Source organism: Carlito syrichta, unplaced genomic scaffold (genome assembly GCF_000164805.1).
Source record: "Carlito syrichta isolate Samal-C Ts95f unplaced genomic scaffold, Tarsius_syrichta-2.0.1 Scaffold307028, whole genome shotgun sequence".
In the NCBI taxonomy this organism is placed as follows: domain Eukaryota; kingdom Metazoa; phylum Chordata; class Mammalia; order Primates; family Tarsiidae; genus Carlito; species Carlito syrichta.
This window is the reverse complement of record NW_007251124.1, coordinates 806,167-814,272: the sequence shown is the minus strand read 5'-3', so window position 1 is coordinate 814,272 and position 8,106 is coordinate 806,167.

Genomic DNA, 8,106 nt, shown 5'->3' with positions numbered 1-8,106 from the left:
TTTTTTTTTTTTTTTTTTGAGTAGGCATCTCACTCTGTCACCCAGACTAGAGGACAGTGGCACGCTCCCGACCACCGCACACTGCAGCCTTGACCTGCTGGGCTCAAGTGATCCTTCCGCCTCAGCCTTCCAAGTAGCTGGAACTATAGGCACACGCCTCCACGCCCGCCTAATTTTTTGATTTATTGTAGAGATGGGGGGGGGGGTCTCACCACGTTGCCTAGTCTGGTCTCGAACCCATGAGCTCAGGCAATCCTCTCACTTCAGCCTCCCAATGCTAGGATTATAGGCGTGAGCCTCCGCTCCCAGTCTAGTATCTTCTTTCTTGAGTTGAGCTGTGTTTCACTTATTCTATGTTCCTTTTTCTCCAAAGCTACCCCTTCTTCATTCCCGTGGAGTTATCCCAATAGCTGTACGTCAAAGTCAAGAAGCTCCAAAAGACCTTCCTCCTTTCTATTTCTTGAGCCCTCTTTCCCCTTCATCTTATTCTCTACGAGCTTCTCATACAGGTCATTCAAAGAGATGTAGAGAGAAGTTTAATGTGAGGGATACCAATTACATTTTATTTTTGATTTCAACATTTGTTAGGTGGACTCTTGAGCAACCCTGAAGGGGGAGAGAGACACATGGCAGAGGAACTGAAGGAAAGAAAGGATTCTGGAACAGGGAGCCATCTGAGTTGAGTTTAATTGAAGGGGTGGCTCCTGGCTAGATGTGGGGGAGGGGCAAGGGCGGCTGCTGAACCTTGAAGGAAAGACAGGACATTCCCTCAGTCTCCTTCGTCTCCACCTCCTGATTTGCTATCTCTTGGCATATCAAACCCCTTTCTTCCCGCTCATAGGAAAAGTTGTCCTTCATTTTTAAGGCTACTAATATTCCATATGAGCCTCGGACCCCTCTCCCCATTCCTTTCTGCCCTTTCATCTCTATCTTCCTTATCTACATCTCTTCAAACTACAGAATACCTAACTCTCCGTCTTTAAAGAACAAACACAGAGTACATGCTCTGCTGTCTTGCCTTCTGCATTATCCTCAGACTCTTCCTTCCACCTGCTACCCAACTTGTTGCAAGAACAGTGTTTGCCTTCACTTCCTTGCCTCACAAGTGGCAGCCAAGGTCTGCCTTCCAATCCCAGGAGACCATTACTATCCACTTTTCAACTTTCAAATGTCATATCTCTCTTTGGGCCCTAAATTAATTTTGCACAGTATGTAAACTTGTCAGCAATCCTTCATTTATGAAACAGTTCGCTGTCACACAGGGGGACTCGACTCCACCCATTTTTCTCTGTACTCTCTGGCTGCTCTTTCGTTCCCCTTCCCTTCACTTTTTTTTTTTAATTAGAGTCTCTTTTTTTTTTGAGTTGGAGTCTCACTCTGTCGCCCAGACTGGAGAGCAGTGGCTGCTCCCGGCCACCGCAGCCTCGACCTGCTGGGCTCCGGCCATCCTTCCACCTCTGCCTTCCAAGTAGCTGGAGGTACAGGCGCGCACTATCACACCCGGCTATGTCTGCATATTTTCTTTGGTGAAATGTTTCTTTAGCTCTTTTATCCAATCCATTAATATTTTTTGTACAGGTTTTTGTGTTAGAGATCCCCACAAAAAATAGAAGTTTAGATCTTTTGAAAATCTCTAACTTAGATTATGAAGTTTTCATGCAATGCAATTTGTTAAAGAAAAAAATTATTCAATGATACTTGTTAAAGCGTGGTAAGGAAGACTTTACTCAGGATCACTGAGAGAGGTATAGGCACCCCTGCAAGGAAATCCTGCAGGGAGGAAAAGAGATAGGGCTCAACTCTGAAAGTAGCATGGGCAAGCCAGAATTTATAGCCAAGAAGCAGGGTGGGAGTCAGTGGATAGGAAATGATGAAGAGAAAGTATCAGGAATAAGGGAAATTCTGGCTGAACTGACCTAACAGGATTCTAGCTGAAGACAGGCCAGGGTGATCAGGTATCAATCACCTGGGAGAGGGCACAGACTAAGGAACCGGATAGGATATGGAGGATGATTAGACATTGGGGCTGTGGCGGTTCTTGCTAAACTGACTTGGCAGGTTTCTTTGCTAAAACCGGATCTTTCAAGAAAGTGCGCATACTGGGCCTAGCAGAAGATTCAGAAGCCTGACTAAAGTTTGGCCAAGCAAAGAATCTTCCGTTACTCATGCAACTGTATTTGCAAAGTGCAAGGAAGACTCTTGTTTTGCTGTTTAAGGAAAGGAAAAGGGCAGCATGGAGCAAAGTGTAATGTGTCCCAACCCCGCCAGTGAAGTCACGTGGTTCTCGGCATGCAAAAATAATGCCGGGTGTTTTTCTTATGTAAATATTGAAAAAGAAAGCGAAAGAAAAGAGATCGGTCTCCTCGAATGTCCGAGTGGAGCGTCAGACCTTGCTCGCAGGCGCGGTTCCACCGCCGCCCAACGCGGGGAGTTTGACCTGCTCCGTGTCCGGCCTGGGCTGGGTCCCCCCTCCTTAGACAACCTGGTACGCCCGGGCTCCCCCAGAAGTCCCATGTTGGTGCCGGGTCCGGTGCGGACGCCCGTTCCACACACGCCATAGTCCCGAGCCCCCTGGCACCCACGATCCGCCGACCTCAGCCTCCCGGGGAGCTGGGATTACAGGCTCGCGCCACCGCGCCGGGCGCTGGGTGTGGTGGCATTGAGGTCCAGGCGGCGGCTGCCGCGGAGCTGGCGCTAAGAGGCGGAAACGCGCGGCGGTTGCCTCACCGCCCAGCCCACCGCCGCTCCCGATTGCTAGAAATGGATGGAGCTGGAGAGATGCTGAAAGCCCTGGCAGAGATGTGAATGAGCATCCCTTACTATGTTGTCCCCGGGATCTTTGCAAAAAGGTCAGTTAAACAAATAGCTGCTCATTTAACAAGGGAAAGAGCGAAGGACTGTTACATGTACTTCACAAACTTGAACATGTGTACGAAATCACCTGGGGATCTGGTTAAAAAGCAGATTCTAATACTGTAGGTCTAAAGTGGGGTCCAACTATTCTGCATTTTTAAGAAACTCCCAGGTTAGGACAGTGTTGCTGATCGGCTGCCCATGCTGCAAATGACAAGGTTGTTGGCCTGATGATTCTACATGTTTTCCCTAATTATAATATTCTATCATTTTCCTCTATAATATTTAAACATTAGAGTAAAAAGAGAAGTGATTATAGACATTTTATTTCTTCCTTTTTAGTTATCATCCTTATGCATACGTAATTTTTCCTGTGGTAGAAACTGAGACATTTGCACAATTTCGTTTGGCACATTTCCATCTTGTGTTAGGTAGTACATATATAAATAGAATTGTTTATCACTCCCTCTGTCAGCCGACATTTACTGAGACCCTTCTTTGTACCATATATACGAGGTCCTCTTGGGAAATCTGAGAACAAAAAATACACTCTTCTAAGGAACATATGACTTGTTGAAGAACAGAGACAAGTAAATCAGTGACAGTTAAGATTTATTCCTAAATTCTTCAATAGATGTAATAAGGGAGGTTTGTATAGGATCACCAACATAGGCACCTAACCTAAGACAGGAATGGTTTTAGGAGGAGGTGATAGCTAAAATGCGTCTTAAGGATGAACTATAGGCTGGGCTGGGTGGCTCAGCCTGTAATCCCAGCGCTTTGGGAGGCCGAGGGGAGTGGATTGCCGGAGCCCGCGGGTTCGAGACCCACCTGGGCAACTTGGTGAGACCTCATCTCGACAATAAATCAAAAATCAACTGGGCGCCCAGCAGGTTGAGGCTTGAGTGGCCGGGAGCGGCCACTGCACTCCAGTCTGGGCGACAGAGTGAGACTCCAACTCAAAAAAGAAAAAAAGGTTGAACTATAATTAGGCAAGTGAAAAGGGACGTGGAAAGATCCTTTCCATGAAGCACTAGCAGCTGCAAAACTCAAAAGGTGTGACTATCTGGGAAAATATCTAGTTCCTAGTTTAATTAAACCTGAGCAGAAAATCAAAAGTTCCCGGACTAAGAGGGAAAAATGAAGATGAGGTTGCAAAGGAAAAAGGACTTACCTTGTGTGGTAGCTGGTCTCCAAAAGTTGACCGCAATGTAACATATCTCTCAGTAATAACATTCATGCCCATCTAATTTTTTGATTTATTGTAGAGATAAGGTCTCACCAAGTTGCCCAGGCTGGTCTCGAACCCATGAGCTCAGGCAATTCTCTCACCTCGGCCTCCCAAAGAGCTGGCATTATAGGCATGGTCCATCGTGCCTGGCCCAGTAGTTACATTCTTTTGTAGCCCATTTCTGACCTAACAAAATTTTACTGAAGTGACAGTGTGGTGGTCCCAAGCCTGAGCCATAAGAACCCTTGCTTCATCTGACTTAGTTTCTTGAAATGCTAAATCTTGGAATGCTCCCTCTCAGAATTCAGTTGCCATGCTGTGAGAAACCCAAGTTCTATGCAAAAACCATGGCTAGGCACTGTGGGTGACAGTCTCAGCTGAGCTCCTAGCAAACCACCAACATCAGCTTCCACTGCCAGTTATGTGAGTGAGTCAGCTTGACATCCTAATCAAGATTTCAGAGGAGCAGAATCACCCAGATGAGTTTAGTGATCCACAGAGTCGTGAGAGATAATTAAATGGTTGATATTTTAAACCATGTGTTGTTTTTTATTGCTGTCATAACACATGACCACAAATATAGTATCTTTCAAGAACATGAACTTCTCTTGGAGTTTTGTAGGACAAAATTCTGGTATAGTCTCACTGTGCTAAAACCAAGGTGTTGATGGGCTGCATTATTTTTTGTTGTCTCCAGGGGAGAATCTGTTTCCTGCTCATTCAGGTTACTGAAAAAATTCATTTGTTTACTTACGGGACTAAAGTCTGTTGTTTTCTTGCTGGCTGTAAGCTAATGGCCATTCCTGGTTTCTAAAGGGTGTTGAGTTCCTTGGTTCTTCAAAGTCAACAATAGTGAATGGCATCCTTAAATCACATCCCTCTGAACAATCTTCTACTTCCCCCTTCCACTCTTGTGATGAGGATAATCTCTCCATCTCAAGATCTGTAACCTTAGTCACATCAGCAAAGTTCCTTTGCCATGTAAGGTAACAAACATATTCAACATATTCACAGTTTCCAGGGACCAGGAGGTAGATAGTTTGTGTGGAGAGAGCGTCATTCTGCCTACCACTACATTTTGAATGTTTTGTTACTTGTTAGTAGGTAATGAGAACACACTGTTAGCCAAATCTTGACAATGCTAAAGACTTTGAACTTTACCTAAAAGGCTATGAGGAGACAGACATATGCCCTTCTGAACAGAGAGGTCGGTATGACTGGTATTTCTGCAAGCTTGTCCTGCCAGTACTATGGAAGTGGGGCCACAACCAGGAGTGCTTTTGTGCAAATAATGTAACAATAACGTCTTTGGTGGAGGGACTACAGAAAGGCAACCGTCAGGGGTGATGAAGCACCAAAAGGGGGGAAATGCCACTCTCTCCAGGACTCATGTCTTGGCTCTCAGCCCTCAGGTCAGATTTCACCTTCTCTTCAAGTGCCTTTTGCAGGGCACCTGTGTGTGACAGTGCTGTGTACAGAAACAATGAGAGACAAGCAGGACTATAAGGAAAGAAACCAGACTGAAGGATGTTACAGTAATCCAGGACAGACACCAAAGGAGAAGGGGAGAAGAGAAAATGTCTCAAGTAAAACAGTGGTGGTAATCTGGCAGTGGAATTAAGAGACAGACTTGGAAGTACTGAGAAGATAGTGTGGGTGGCTGGTAGAATGTGTGAAATAAAAGAGAAGAAGAAATGGAAAAGGTTGTAAATGCTGGGATCAGTGGCTCAGCCTGTAATCCCGCACCTTGGGAGGCTGAGGTGAGTGGATTGCCTAAACTCGCGGGTTTGAGACCCGCCCGGGCAACTTGTCGAGACCTCATCTCTACAATAAATCAAAAATCAGCTGGGCATGGTAGCATGCGCCTGTAGTTCCAGCTACTTGGAAGGCTGAGGTGGAAGGATGGCCGGAGCCCAGCAGGTCGAGGCCGTGGTGGCCAGGAGCGGCCACTGCACTCCAGTCTGGGTGACAGAGTGAGACTCCAACTCAAAAAAAAAAAAAAAGAAAGAAAGAAAAGTTTGTAAACATGATGATGCCATTTGCCTGCCATCAGGAAAAGCAAGTCTTTCTCCAAGATGATATTTTTCTTCTGGAGAAGTGAGATTTGAGAAAAATAAGAAAAAAAAGAGAATAACAAACTTTGCGTCTGCTGCCTTAACACATTTCTTCATTCAGATGAAGAAATACTATTGCATGCTAAAATGTTTTGAGGTTCCCAGGGACAGCAAGACTGAATCTGGAGCTGAATAACAGGAAGGCTACAAAGCTAATGAGGCGCTTCAACGGGAATCAACTCCTTAATACACTCAAAGAGAACAGACTCAAAATTTAGATTTCTCACAAACTGAGGAGGAAGGAGGGAGGACAGTAAGGAGAAAAAGGAAAAGAAAAAAGGGATAAGAAGATAAAAACAAGAATATATTTAAAGACAAAATTGGGCTGGGCTCGGTGGCTCAGCCTGTAATCCCAGCGCTTTGGGAGGCCTAGGTGAGTGAATTGCCTGAGCCCGCGGGTTCAAGATCCGCCTGGGCAACTTGGCAAGACCTCATCTCTACAATAAATTTTAAAAAATAGCCGGGCGTGATAGCGCACGCCTGTAGTTCCAGCTCCTTGGAAGGCTGAGGCGGAAGGATCGCCGGAGCCCAGCAGGTCGAGGCTGTGGTGGCTGGGAGCGGCCACTGCACTCCCGTCTGGGTGAGAGTGAGACTCCAACTCAAAAAAAAAAAAAAAGACAAAATTGGCTGGGCATGGTGGCTCAAGCCTGTAATATCAGCACTTTGGAAGACGGAGGTGGGAGAATTGCTTGAGCCCAGGAGAACAAGACCAGCCTAGGAAACATAGTGAGACCATATCTACAAAAAATTAGCACATGCCTGTATCACAGATACTCAGGTGACTGGGGCTAGAGGATCCCCTGAGCCCAGGAGTGAGCCATGATTGTGCCATAGCTACCCAGCCTGAGTGACAGAGTGAGTCCCTGACTCAAAAAACAAAACAAATCATAGTTTTAGTAAATGTGGCTACATTATTGTCAGACATCAACTTCTATGATTTTTTCACTTTCTCTAGGTACATATAAAACTTGTAAGAAACAATCCTTCTCATGTTGTCCTCTTCTTTCCCTTTCCCTGAAGTGGCTACACCTAAAAGCTTCCTTAACTCTGTCTAGCAAATGGGTTTCGAGTGTGTAGAAAGACAAGCATTCCTTCAACCCTTGGTCTGTACCCCATCTCCCCCAGATCTTTGACTTTTTCACTTCTAAAAGTTTTTTTCTTTCTCTCCTATTCTGTTTTTTAAATGTTTTTTGGTTTTTTTTGGTTTTTTGTTTTTGTGGAAGCCATAATAAGAAATACAGGTTACAATACAACTCTTGTGTATTAGCAATGCAATTGGACATTTTGCATTCCATTCTCTTTCACTAAAGTCAAAATACTAGTCATTATCCAATGTTTTGATTTTTATGACCTGTAAGTAGACCCATGCTCTGCTACCCATCACCTGAAAGCCAAACTCAAGAGACAAGAGTTGGTGGAAGGAAAAATAGGTTTTATTCAAGAGCCAACATCCTGAGGAGAATGCAGACTAAAGTCACAAAAAGACCACCTCAAATTTTAAGGCTGGTTAGAAAGGTTTCTAAAGGGAATTTTGATATGGAAAACATGTGGAAGTGACACAGGTTGAAGGTCGGTGGATCTTGTTCTGATGGCTTATCTTAGTGGTCTAATCACCTCCCAGAGGTCTGGTTAGTGTTTTTATGGCTGCCAGACTATAAATTAATAATCCTGAGACCCCCTCCAAGCCAGAGGGTCAGAATCAGGACTCTATTCCTGGTCTGTTTTAAGGTTCGCCTCTAGAATTCTTAAGCAAGCATCTGAGCAGATAACCATGCATTATGGAAGATGTGGAAGAAAGAACAAGAAAGGAAAAAGAGAAAAACTTTTTTAAATGGTTGGGTAAGTCTGGGTGCGGTGGCTCAAGTCTGTAATCCCCGCACTTTGGAAGGCTAAGGCGAAGAGGATTGC